Here is a 14,110-nt window from a genome sequence, read left to right as displayed (position 1 = left end):
TTGATGTAATAATAGGACTGCGGACCGGAACCTCGACGGAACAACACCTTAGTCAGCTCTCCACCTCGGTATACTCCATCACTGTTCCTACTTCTGAACTACACATGGACTGATTCCTTTATAGCCAAGGATATGTAGGTAGCTCAGATACCAAAGCTCGGTCACATTCTCCTTTCTTTTAGTTTTTGATCTCTCTAAATAAGGATCGGGTCAAAAAACATGTCTCGTCATTTTTTGTCTGAAAACTCTTCATGTTTTCCGTCAAACAGGGGCAGCTGTAGACATGTAATTTTTGACCTCCCCAAGATTTTATATATTTTAGCGTAAAATATTTAGTTTAGGGCTAATATCGTTATTTCAAATAGTTTTAATTATTTTAATTTTTTTATCACAAAAATAAAAATTACAAAAATATTTTCTTTATTTAAATAGTTGATATTTTATCTAGTTACTTTTAGTTTATATACCTTTCATAAAATTTAAAAAAATACAAAAGTAGTACCTTATTTTTATTTTAATATGATATTTGAGAATACCAAAAAAATAATTGATTTTGCATTTTTAGATAAATTTTAGAAGGAAGTACCTCATATTTTTTCATATAATACATTTAGGTTTATTAAGTCTAGTTTTGAATTGATTTCAAGGAAATTTAGCCTATTTTTAAGCTTAATTTCGGATATTCTTAGGCCCAAACAAGACATGCCCAAATCCCTCAACCCTAAGAAAAGACCATACTCCTCATTCTTAAAAAAGGGCAGTCATCACCTTTAATCAGAAAAAAGAACCTAACCTAAGAGAACGACAAAAAAAGGGAATCCAAAAAATTCTGAAGCTAAGGCAGGACCCCTAAGAAGATCCCTCTTCCACCGTCTACCCAAAAACCCCATCTCCCTCTCTTGAGCAAAAAGAATTCACATCCCCACACACATAGAAGGAGGGAACGATATAGAGAAGGGGTGGGGGGGACGAACATAAAGGGAACATGCATAAAACACAGAGGAAAAACATAGCACATAGTAGATAACACGACCAAACATCTGGGAAGAAATATCATGGGCAGAAGTTAAAAATGGAGTTATGCCGAGATTGATTAGAGTTCGTCGCCGATTAAAGGTTCTGGTCGCACCATGTGGGTTCCCATTTGTGGCTCTTAAATCATTTTGCTGATGTTCTTTGCGATTGGATTCAATAGATTTGAGGCGTTGTACTTGTATCTTCCCGATTAATCGAAAGTTTCGAGCGTTAAGGTCCCTCTAAACTTCTCTCTTTTATTTGTTTGATCTCTCTGTTTGCATACGTTATTTTATGTGATACTGGTTCATCTTTCTGCACTGCTTCTATATTTTATATGATTTATTTGTCTTGGATGTTTCGTGGTTGTAATATTTCCATTATTGTTGTTTGGAACTTTCTTCAGTGGAGGCTTTTGACAATTATGACCATCATTAGATGACACTGATTTTGAAAAGTGTCTCTGAGAATGCTGCTTATGACTTAAATTATCCTTTGATGACGACGAATTATGCTTCATACTTAGAGTTGAACCAGTTGAATTGCTTCTTGATAAAAATGGCAATGGACATAAAGTTCTTGCATAACCATTCCCACAATTTAAGCTACTACTTCTCTTGAATCTTTAAAGTGACTTTGAACTCTGTTTTTCATCAGTTGATTCAAGAAATCATGCTTTATCCTCATTCTTCAAATTCAAGCTGATTTTGCCATTATCAAGAATATTGCTAGTGTTAGAAGGATATAACATTATGCATATGTATTCTTAAATGTCAACATTGTCTATTATATTATTTGAAGAGCAAAGGACTTAGTACATTTAAATATATCGATCACATTTTAAAAAGAAAGCATAATTAGGAGTATCATAATTTTCTTGCATCTGGAACGACATTTTATGAGGGTCAAAAGATCAATCTTTTATGTGAGTTCAGACATTGATCTAAAATGGGTTCTTGTTTTATATAAAAAAAACTCTGTACACAATTCATAGACATTAATACAGAGGATCTATATTTATTCATAAGTTAGCCCATCTTCACTAATCATGAATACGATAGTATTCATTAGGTGTGTATTAATAAATAAACAATCGTGATTATGTACATGTACACGTGACATAGTTACGATACCAAAATAAATCGAGGTATGTGTTCGTGCAACTTCGGCCAAATTTTCTTAATAATAATAAAACGTGATTAATTGTGGACACGTACGCGTGACATGATTCTTGACGCGCCAAATGAAATGAATACACGTACGTGTGATTTGTTTCAAATTAAAAGCGGTAAAAGGTAATAATGTACATAGGTTCTAAAATAAGTAATTAGACAATTTAATTGAGCCAAGTATGATTAAAGCGATCGTGCTAAAATCAAAGAACCTGGGAATGCCTAACACCTTCTCTCGGGTTAACAGAATTTCTTACCCGGTCTTCTATGTTCGTAGACCATGAATAGAGTCAAACTTTCGTCGATTCGGGATTTTAAATTGGTGGCTTGGGACACCATAAACTATCACAAGTGTCAACTCTGAATTTGAATAAAATTCCATTTCGATTATTGTCACTTTAATTGAAAAAACTCTCTTATATCCCCTTGCGGGATAGTAAAAAGGATGTGTAACAGCTACAACTTCTAAGCTGTCTGTACTATCCAGTTTAGTGGCAGCCCAGTCAGTTCCCGCACAGCCCCAGGTGCCAGCTTTAGTGGAGGAGTCTCTCAAGGAGCTTCTGGACAACCAGAAGAAGCTCCTAGAAAACCAAAAGCTTATCATAGATGCCCTTGCAGTTCAAGGAAAAACAATTTGGGAGCTGAGAAAGCAGACAAAGAAGCTGAAAAAGACTCGGGCCTCAAAGGAGTCGGCGAAGCAATTGAGGGGAGAGTTGGAGAAGATGAAGTCAGATGGCGACCTACCATTGGAGCTCTTATTATAGGACCGGATTCCAGTAGCTCAGATAGAGCAGGTTCAGGAGCAAGAGACTGATGGAGAGCATAGGAGGAGGAGAATGATGCCCCAGGTTGATGATGTAGAGATTGAACTGGAGGATCCTGATGGAGGTGCCTCAGGCCAGCCACAGGACCCCAAGCCAGGTGATCCAGGGACATAACCACAAGACCCCATGGAGACAGAGGACCCATAGGGAGTTTTTCTTTACTCTCTAACCCCTTTTTGATCTTATTTTTGGTTATTTAGCATTGAGGACAATGTTAGTTTTCATTTGTGGGGGTGGTCCTATTTTGATGATTTGATAGTTGGGTTGTAATGATGATACTATTTTTCTTTATGCTTATTTTGCACTTTTGGTATGTATATAACTTTACCATTTTTTTTACTTTTCGTTATTTTTCAGTTTCGGTTTGTATATAAAGTTACTTTCTCATGTATATATTTATTCCATCTTATGTATATTCGTCTAAATCCAAAATTGTACATATTTAGTTTACTTTTCGCATTTTACTTCATAACTTTTTTTGAAATTTTCCTTAATAGCATAGCTTCTTATTTCATTTAGTAGCTTCTTTTTTGATTCGTAGCTTCTTATTTTATAAGTTTTTGTGATCAATAAGCCTTTGGTTTTCTTAATACCACAGTTCTTTCCAAAGGTGGAGTTTGTGTGAACCGGGTGGCTCTTCCCGATGATGGATGGAATGACAACTTTCTTAAGGGTTTGAGTCTGTTTTCTTTTCGTTTTTAGTAAATAGTAGCTAGTGAACAATAGTACCTCAGGCAAAGCTTCACTTGGGCCTAACACATTTACCTTTGAGCTTATAGTTAAAAATAAATTGGTGTGTATATGATGGTGATAGTTGTGACCTTGATACTCTTGTGTTGACTAAACAATCATTGAGTGGTTTCTTGGAACCATTTGTGTTGCTCAAATCTTAGCTAAGGTTGTTGTGGGCCCTCGACTCTGTCTCTTTAGCAATCCTATAGCTTGTGTGGTGAGGTATTAATTTGAAAGTCCAAGTCCTGTGCCAATAGGTCTAGAACTTGCCCTAAATATTTGTCTAGGTGAAATCATAAGTGTAGCATGGCTTTAGAAGTGATTATAGGTTCTCCTTGATCCTAATTGAGACTTGAAAACATTCATAGACCACCAATGATGATACCCCTAGTCAACCTCATTGAGCCATAGCCCTTATTCTTTCAAAAATCATGATACAAGCCTTTATCCGTTCTAAAATAATCCTCTCTTGGCACCCGATCTTTCCTTAGCACAAGGCAAAAACATAAGTTTGGGGGGAGAGACGAGGAATGGAAAAGTGATAAAAGGTGTGAGCACGTGATTTTTTCCCTAAATATGATTATTCCCAAAATCCCAAAACAAAATAATTTTTCTTTATTTTTTACAATTTTTGGTGCATTTCGGTATCATTTTCTGATAATTGTTGCATTCTTTTGGTGCATGTTAATTTTTATAAAATACAGAAATATGCATTTTTGCATTTAGGTTTTAGTTTTATGTTTTTTAGTATCAACTAAAGTTTAATTTGTTTAGAATAAAACATGAAAATCACAAAAAAATAGTTCATTTTTGCATTTTAATGATTTCTATTGGGAATTCATCATGAAATAGTTTTTAAACAATTTTAAGAATTAATTAGTCTTCGTTTTGAAATAACTAGGATTTCATGTTAGTTTTACATCTCCATAAAATTGGAAAAATTATAAAAATTGTAAAAGTAGGAAAAGAAAATAAGAGTAGAAATTTGGTCTTACTAGAAGACCCAAATTTGGGCCAGAATCAATCCTAACCCTAACCCAAACCTATATCACCTTCCCCCCGCCAATCACACAGAAACCCAGCCCAAGTACCAGCAACCCGGTCCGCCCCCTCTTCTAAACGAAACGATGTCGTTTCGTGGCCTCCGAATCAGGACCGCTGGATCTCATCAATCCAACGGTCCGGAACTAACGAGGTTCCTGATTTAAAATGGTCTGAAAGCCCACCCCAGACCCTCGTCTTCCTCACCCCACCTCTCCTCTCAAACCCTAATCCGTGCCGCCCCTAAATCCTTCGCCGGCGGTGAACGCAACCTACGCCGTTCGCCCCTAGATTAACACCATAGATCCCACATGAATCCCTCTTTTCACTCCCGTTATTAGTTTTCCTCGAATGTTGTCGGAGCTAGACGAATCTTAGTTTGAAGTTTTCCGGCCAAGTGGCAAGTTCATCCAAACTAGCCCAAAATCACACCACATAATCCCCATTCTTCCCTCAACCCAAATCCATAGTTATTTTCCTTCAAATCTCTGTGAAACGGCTCGAATCTTAGATCTAAGAATTTCTGGCCAAAATCCTAAACCAAAATCTTTGTGATTTCGAACCGTAGTATCCTTAAACATGTGTTCTCTTGTAAGAACACATGGTTAGGGATGTTACGCGTCAAAAATCTGAAAGGATTCAGACGTCTGTAACTGGCCGGAGTTCCTCGTGCTTCTGTGAGTTTTTACTGTTTCTTTTTACTCGCATGTTTGAAGTTTTAGTTACAGTTTTTGTTTCATTAATTGTTCTGTTAATAATTGAACGATTGGGTCGGTTAGTTTAATTAGTTGATTTCTGAGTGCTAATTAATCAATTTCAGTTAGTTTTAGATTAAATTAGGGGATTGGTTATAGCTGTTAAGGATGAGGGTAGGTTCAGTAATTTTGAGAAGCCTTCAGGGGTAGTCTGGGTATGGAAAAGGGTAGTTCTGATAGGAATAGTAATTTAAAAGCATATGAAAGGGCAGTATAGGTATTGTATGGGTAGAAGAATACCCTAGGGCCTTCTAGAATGGGAGTTCAGTGCACATTTCAGCACAAAAGGGGTGCTTACTTGTTTAGCAAGTCAAGAGCAGAGGGACTAAACTGAAAATAGGGAAGGAACTAATTAGAAAATCAGAATTTGATCTATTCTCTTTTGGTTGCCTATAAAAGGGCATGACATGCCTTGGGAAAGGGGGTTCTTCTTCTTCCTTCAGCTCTAAGCTCGAAATCCCCACAAAAGGCTCTCCTCCCTACTTTCAATTCCAGTTATTTTGGATTTCAGTTGGGCTTTTGGGTTTAGCAGTATGGCAGAGGTGCATAGGTTCAGCTGTGAGGACTAGGAGTGCATGTGAAGTGTGTGTTGAATTGATCTATGGAGGCTGTTTGTATTTCTGGTTTTCAAAAGCAGTTCCTGGCATGTTCTGTGGTGTATATTGTTGAGTTTGTTGCTGTTGCTGTTCAAAGTAGCTGACTCTTTTCCTTTTCTCTATTTACATTCCAATTTCCAGGTACATTTCTTTGAACCTCACTGATGTATGCTCGTTGAAGTTGAAATGAAGTGTTCAAAGGGTCTATTATGCAACTGAAGGCAGTCTGTGTTTCAACTGATATAAATAATGTAGTTTTTTCTGTTATATGAACTGGCAGTCATATGTAATTAAGATTGTCCAGTAAGGTTGATTACATGTTGAAAGTTGCACCACGTTGAACTGTTGAAATGGGCATTTGAAATAGCATTGAGCATAGGTTTGGTCTAATTTGAAGGTTCATGTAAATTTAATAGTCATTAGTAGCAATTGGATCTATGTAAATGACATATGAATTCAGGAGCAGGTCTGATGACTTTTAGCCTAGTTACTAATAGTTTTTGTTGATCATGCTAGTATAACAGAATGTTTGCTTTTGATCAAAGGTTCTGAAATCGATTGATAGGCAAACCTGATATGTTGTTGGTAAATTGGTACTGAAACCAGTTAAAAATCATGAAACAAAACTCATTCACAATTGATTTAGTTCATTAAAGGCAGCAGGCCTGGATAGGAAATTGGTAGGATAAGTCGTTTGGGAATTTTTTTTTGGAGTTCACGGCATCAGTTAAAATGAGGGTATGCATTGTCATTGTAGTGATTCGTTGATGTTATATCAAACGTGACAGTGGAATTGTACCCATATTCGTAGGGCCAATTGAACTATACCAAAGTCATGAGGCAGGCCCATTTTTTATTTAAATTTGGTTTTAGTTTACTTCAATGTAATTCAATTCTAAATTAACCAGTCTTTTAGAGACACATAATAAGTAGAAAATCATAGTTACTTCGGGATTACTACTAGCCTCGCCCAAATAAAATCATTAATTACGAGGCCCTCAATGAGGTTACTAAAAATGATTAGAAGTTGGGATAGCCATTCAGCGAATTCCACGGTCTTCCCCAAAATAATATTACGTTAGAATCTTTAAGCGCGGTTTTAATTAAAGTACTTTCTTGAACTCGGGTGCACATTGATGCGACCCAAATCCAAATCTCAACTGAGTCGAAATGTGTCAACGACCATGGGTACATTGATTGTGACGTGGTTCAGGACATGTTTTCACGACGTTGCAATTACATTTTTTTTTAAAAAAATAATTATAATAAAAGCGGTTCAAAATTAAATAAAAGGCACATAAGCGAGCATGTATTAAAATTAGATAAAATCAAATACTACAGTTAAGCGACCGTGCTAGAACCACGGAGCCCGGGAATGCCTAACACCTTCTCCCGGGTTAACAGAATTCCTTACTCGGATTTCTGGTTCGTGGACTGTTAACAGAGTCATATTTTTCCTCGGTTCGGGATTCAACCGGTGACTTGGGACACCCTTAATCTCCCAAGTGGCGACTCTAAATTAATTAATAATTAAATCCCGTTCCGATTGTCCTTTAAACGGAAAACTCCTTTACGCCCCTTTGCGGGGGTGTAGGTAGTAAAAAAGGAGGTGTGACAGCTCTGGTGACTCTGCTGGGGAACGAACCCAGAATCTCTGGTTCAGGATTCAGAATTCGAGCTTAGATAATTGTTGTATTTGGTTGTATCTGATTTTCCTGCATGTTTTGTGCTGAATGTGTTAAATGTTACCGCTTTGATATTATCTGAACTGTATATAAACTGTGCCGACACCCTTCTCTCTTCACCTACGGGGATGTGCTTACTGGTTGAGACTCCCTATTCTATTAGTGTCATACCTTGAAATAAGAAAGAGGCCGAACAAGTTACGAAGCCAGATGACCTTTTGGTTCCCGGTAAGTTGCCCCCTCCTCGACCTGAGTTGTCCGCTTGGGTACACAGTCTAGAACACGAATACAGGTTTTGAATATAGAATAACGTGACCTCATACCGGATCCCTAGTAGGAACGCTTATTTGCATCACATTGTATTTGACTTAGGGGACTCAACATAGGGGTTGGGTCCGTCTAGGACTAGCAACCTGAAATGAAAAGACCATCCTGATGCATCCTACTTGCTCTGTACATATACTTGTTTCGAGCTTGCATGTTGACCGGTTTCTGAATCTTGGGAATGTTGGAAAATTGAAGAGGAAAAAAAAGAGAGAGAAAAGAAAAAATATCAGTTAGAAGGCTAATTGATTATTTTAGAAATAAGAAATCAATGACCAATTACTGGCGAAACTCTACCAAAATTTTTGAGAAAATGAAAAAAAAAGGGGGAAATGTTTATAGAAAAAGAGTTTTTGTTTTAGTTTGAAAAACATAAGTTGTTTCATTATTTGTTTAAAAGGAAAGGGAAAAAAAAGTCTTTCATTTTAGTTTGGAAAATAGGTTGTTTTATTGTCTGTGGAAAATGAAAAAAAGAAAAAAAGAGTCTTTCATTTTTAGTTTGGAAAAATAGGTTGTTTTATTTGTTGAAAAGAAAAAGAAAAAAAAAGAGTCTTGTTTCTAAAAATAGTTTTTATCCGCTTATGAAATGCCAAAAATAAAAATGGAAAAGAGTCATGTTTTAAAATAGTTCAGTTAATTTGCCCGAACTACGCATGGTTTGATTCTCATAGGGCGTGAGATACGTAGGCAACCCTCATCGGGTCCAACCTCCCCTTTGCAAAAATAACCAGAAAATATCAAAATTTTAATTTTGTCATAAATAAACCAGGTGATGTCGTTTTGTCAAAAATAGCCAAATGTTCCCAAACGGAACGACGGAAGGCTGACCTTGCATAGATAGCCACCTTTGGTCATGTTTTCATATTTTTCCGACCCTCACAACCTTAAGTTTTCATCCTCGAGGCATTGAAAGGCCGTGTTGCAATATCAGGTCTTTTATCTTAAATAAAAACAAGTAATTTGGGGACGCTGGAAGGCTGATTTTGCAAAAACGGCCATCTAGGTCACCTTTTGACGTGTGACCGGTCGACTGCCGCGGCTTTAAAATCTTTGTTCTCGAAGTGCTGAAAGGCCACGTTTGAGAATTGAGTTCTTCATTTGAAAATATAGGGGTAATTTTGAGTCGATAATATAGATAGTTTTCCTGGAGTCAAATAAAAGCTTTTCTTTTTTGCTTAAACGCTTTAATAAATGTGCCGGATAAGCACGATGGTAAATGAGCCCTTTTCAATAATGACCAAAATCCCTTTTGAGCTGCAATTATGGTGGAATGATTTAGGCAAAGAAGGGCAAGACAAAGTGAAAAAATATTTGAAAGACCTTCTAAATTTATTAAACATTCAGCCTCGGGGGGATATTATCAGGGCATTGGTCGCCCATTGGGATTCGGCACATAATGTATTTCATTTCTCAGACTTTGAGCTCACCCCGACATTGGAAGAAATAGCGGGGTATATTGGAAGTGATCAAGCTCCATTGAGGTTCAAATATTTGATTGCTCCTAGGGCCATTACCATACACCGATTCTTGGATTCCTTGAAAATACCCCGAACAGTTCATCATCTAGATTTTGCAAAGGGTTTCTGCAGTTTTCGCTTTGTATATGATAGATATGGCCACGTGGGCGGGTTCAATAATCCAGACTTTAAGCTATGCAGTAGAAGTAACCGACAAAAATGGGAGGAACACAGACGGGTGGCTTTTATGATAGCCTTTTTGGGCCTCATAATATTCCCAAGGAAAGATGGTAATATTGATTTGAAAGTAGCGGGGGTCGTCAGTACCTTGCAAACCATGGGGAAAAGCACTTTAGCACCTATGATCGTGGCTGACATCTTCCGGGCTCTCACTGCGTGCAAAGCTGGGGGCAAATTTTTTGAGGGATGTAACTTGTTGTTACAAATGTGGATGACTGAGCATTTGTGCCCTCGCTCTCAGCTATTGAGTTATGGTTCGGTTGAGAAAACTTGTATAGGTGAATTTTACACAAGAATCAAAGGGGCTAGTCTACCTGAAGGAGTCACGGCCTGGGCATTATTATTTCGAAACCTCAATGCCAGCCAGATACAGTGGGTTCTTGGATGGTTGCCTGTCGAAGAAGTCATATATATGCCAGCAGCTCGGCCGCATTTTTTGTTAATGGGACTCAAAAGCATCCAGCCCTATGCAACATATCGGGTTCTGAGGCAACTCGGGAGATATCAAGTAGTACCGAGAGATGAAGATCTGAGTACCCAAGTGGTCGAAATTAGTCCTGACGGTCGATTCCCCGAGGAAGAAGTTCGCTAAATCTGGAGTGAGTGTCAACATTTGATGGCGAACACTTGTGTGTCTGATAGGGTTAAAGGGGAAATTGCCCCAGGGTATCATGATTGGTTCAGAGGTGACATGGCATGTGGGAGACCGGCTAAAAGACCTCATATCGAAGATTTTGCCAAGTCGTCCCAAGAGCAGTGGGATTGGTTAGCAAAGGAAGAAGGCTATCGAGTTGAGATCGGTAAACTGAAGCAGCAAATTGAGAGTCTGAAATTCGAGAACAGTGTATAGGTTGCCGCAGATCAAGGGGAAAAGAATAGACTGGCTCGAGAAAATGAAGCACTTAAGGCCCAAATCCGGCAATTGAAGATAACCGTCGATAAGCAACCGAGGAGCCGATCCGATGAGCAATTGATAAAAAGATTGGAAAACGAAGTCAGGGAATGGCGGGATGAATTAGAAAAATCTGAGAATGTCATGGCAGAACTTAAAGCACAATGGGCTACAAGAACAGAGGAGTGCCGCCAGTACTTGAATCAGTTGAAAAGGGACCATGAGAAAATTGTTGTCAATTTAAAGAGAAAAGTGGTCGCCCTTGAGGGTAAAGCGGTTAGACAAGCTAGAGATTTTGAAATTGAAAGTGGACATTGTTACGACTTGTTGGCCCAAATGGAGGTAGAAGTGCAGCGGCTGCAAGACCAACACCTGCAGGACTCTCGAGCTTTAAATACATGCAGCGATCAGATAAGACGCTTGCTCATAGAAAAGAAGCAAACAAAAGACAGGATTAGAGCCATTACTCATGCTATTTTCAGGAGATGCCGGGTTTGTGAAGACATGACCCATACTACTTTTGTCTCAGCAGTGATGATCTATGTGAAGCGAACCATGAATGAGTTAGAGTAGCTTGAAAGGGATTTGGATCCTAGGCCCGCGGCAAGGCCGAACGACGCCCCGCGGACACCTAAGTTTGAAGCACTAGAATATGCATAGTCCGTGTCTGTAATTTTCTACGATTTTGAGTAAGTCTTTCGTATGTCCGTTATTTTGCAGTCTTAGAGTCTGTGGTTGGCTTTTAAGTTGCGTCTGTTAGTTTCTTTCCAGAAAAAAAAAGTGTTGAGTTTGTAAGAGTTTGTTTTAGTAATGAAAGTTGAAAATTTTATTTCCACCATTTATTTTTGCATTTATTTTCATGAACTACGCTTGGTCTGATTCGTGTGGGGTCACGATACGTAGGCAATCTCCATAAGATTCGACCATAATCATAAGAAAAATAGAAAGAAGAAAAGAATAAAATAGAAACCGAGAAAGAGAGAAAGAAAGAAAAGAGCGGAAAAACAAAAAGAGAAAGAAAAAGCACAAGAAAGGGATGAGGTGATGAAATTTGAAAGAAGGGTAAAAAGAAACTAGGAACGAAGTGCCGGGATGACGCATGCAATCGAGCAAACACATAATAGAAATGATTAACTGTATAAGTACATTCATGCCAACGTGCGGTTGTTAAATCTGTTAAGACTTAATCGCTAACAAAATGGTTGTCTAAATGTGTGAGTCCAGGCAGATGGTTAGTTGATTGGCAATTTTGACAACTCACCCATACAACACCCGGTCGAAAGATAAAGTAAAAATGACAGGGCAGGATTCAGAAATCAGCATCGTAGACCCTTCAAATGAAGTTGAGGTAACAGATGTGGGTGTTATGAAAGAAGAGATGAGGAAACTAAAAGCACAAATGGCTTAAATGCATCGGTCATGGTCTCAGGGACATCCGACACCACTATATCCCGCTAATCCATCTTACATCCCACCCCTGGCTCAAGCTCAGGAGCCCACTACTCCCCACGCATCTTCAGCCTTCCCCTATCATGCCCAGGGTTATGGTACCACTTCATACGCTCCCCCAGCTCCACCCCCCAAACAGAATCCTCCACCACCCATGGTTCCAGTCTTTGTGGCACCTTCCCCAGCCCCACTGCATAGATCGTCCAGTGAGCCGCTATTCCAAGCTCACAACACCCAATATTATCCTCTCGAACCCACTTTCAAAGCACCTGAGCCATATACCTATTCTCCCCATTTTGAAATCCCGGGAGAGGTTGAGAAACCGGTTAAGAATACAGAACAGGAGGAAGTGATTCGTAAAGTCAAAAGCCTGGAGCAATCCTTCAGGAACATGCATGGTTTAGGTAACCAAGTCAGCGTCGCATACAAAGATTTGTGCCCTTTTCCTGATGTTCAGTTGCCTGCGGGGTTTAAAATGCCGAAGTTTGACTTGTATGAGGGGCACGGTGACCCAGTAGCCCATCTGCGTGGCTTTTGTAGCAAAATGAGAGGTGCTGGGGGAAAGGATGAATTGTTGATAGCATATTTCGGTCAAAGCCTGAGCGGGTCAGCACTAGAATGGTACACGAGGCAAGACCCCGGCCGATGGTATACATGGGATGATTTGGCACAGACATTCATTGGCCATTTTCAATATAACCTTGAGATAGTCCCCGACCGTTTGTCATTGTTGAAACTGGAAAAGAAGCCTGGGGAGAGTTTTAGAGAGTTTGGTTTCCACTGGAGGGAACAAGCTTCAAGGGTTGATCCTCCAATGAGGGAGAGTGAGATGGTAGATTACTTCTTGCAAACATTGGAGCCTACCTATTTTGGTCATCTGGTGACGTCCGTCGGAAAATCGTTTAATGAGGTGGTAAAGATGGGGGCCATGATTGAAGAAGGATTGAAATCTAACAAGATCTTGAGCTACTCGGCGTTGAAAGCAACCACCCAGGCCATCCAAAGCGATACTGGTGGTGTGCTTGGAAAGAAGAAGAAAGAAGAAGTTGCTACAGTTGAAGCTAGTGCTTGGTCCAGGCCCAATAATCCTCCACTCTACTACAACCAACCCAGACCCCACCACCCAAACTACTAATATACCCCATATGGCTCACTGCAACACTATTATCCACCACCAGAACCACATTTTGCTATCCACCACGCCCATACCTACACTCAACCCCCGGTGCACTCGCAATGGCGTGCACCGAATCCCCAAAACACACATCCACCCCCAAAAAACACCTATCCCCCTCCCAGGGCAAACAGACCAGGAACCAACGTTCGCCCAAACCAAGCTTTCAGAAGTGAGAAGGCCCCAAACAGAAAAACATTTACTCCGCTGGGAGAATCTTACACTGCTCTCTTCCATAGATTGAAACAGTTGGGAATGTTGACCCCGATTGAATCCAAAGCACCAAACCCCCTTCCCAGAAACCTGGACCATTCTGTTAGCTGCGAGTATTGCTCAGGGATGCCGGGGCATGATACTGAAAAATGTTGGAAGTTGAAAAACGCAATACAAGAGCTCATTGATAATCGCCGTATTGAAGTATAGGCTCCAGAGGCCCCAAACATCAACCAAAATCCGTTACCAGCACATTATGAGGCCAATATGATTGAACTGATACATAGGGGGCAGAGCCTAAAAAACCTTCGCAGGTGGTTATGGTGATTCGTTCTACAAAAGCCAAAGAAAAGACAGTGAGCGCAAGGCCAGTGGTTCAGTTAAAAGCAATAAAAGACAAGCCAGTGTTGGTAATGGGAAAGGGACCATTCATGGCTGCAAAAAAGCCGGAGCCAGTCAAGTTAGTGGTACCAGGGTCATCATCTGCACCCGTGGTGGTTGTGAAAGGAGCCTACATAGAACCGGTTGTCATAAAACCGGTA

At 39.5% G+C, this 14,110-nt stretch overlaps 1 long non-coding RNA gene across 1 annotated transcript; it reads left to right on the top strand.

Moving 5' to 3' along the window:
- The first annotated feature begins 711 nt into the window (after positions 1 to 711).
- LOC142161852 (uncharacterized) lies at positions 712 to 3,425 on the top strand. Its single transcript, XR_012693543.1, has 2 exons — positions 712 to 1,250; positions 2,674 to 3,425. It is a non-coding gene; the product is annotated as an uncharacterized LOC142161852 (long non-coding RNA).
- The last annotated feature ends 10,685 nt before the right edge of the window (positions 3,426 to 14,110 follow it).

The sequence above is a fragment of the Nicotiana tabacum genome, chromosome 7 (genome assembly GCF_000715075.1).
Source record: "Nicotiana tabacum cultivar K326 chromosome 7, ASM71507v2, whole genome shotgun sequence".
Lineage (NCBI taxonomy): Eukaryota > Viridiplantae > Streptophyta > Magnoliopsida > Solanales > Solanaceae > Nicotiana > Nicotiana tabacum.
Note: the sequence above shows the minus strand (reverse complement) of the source record. Positions and strands in the feature narration are given on the sequence as shown.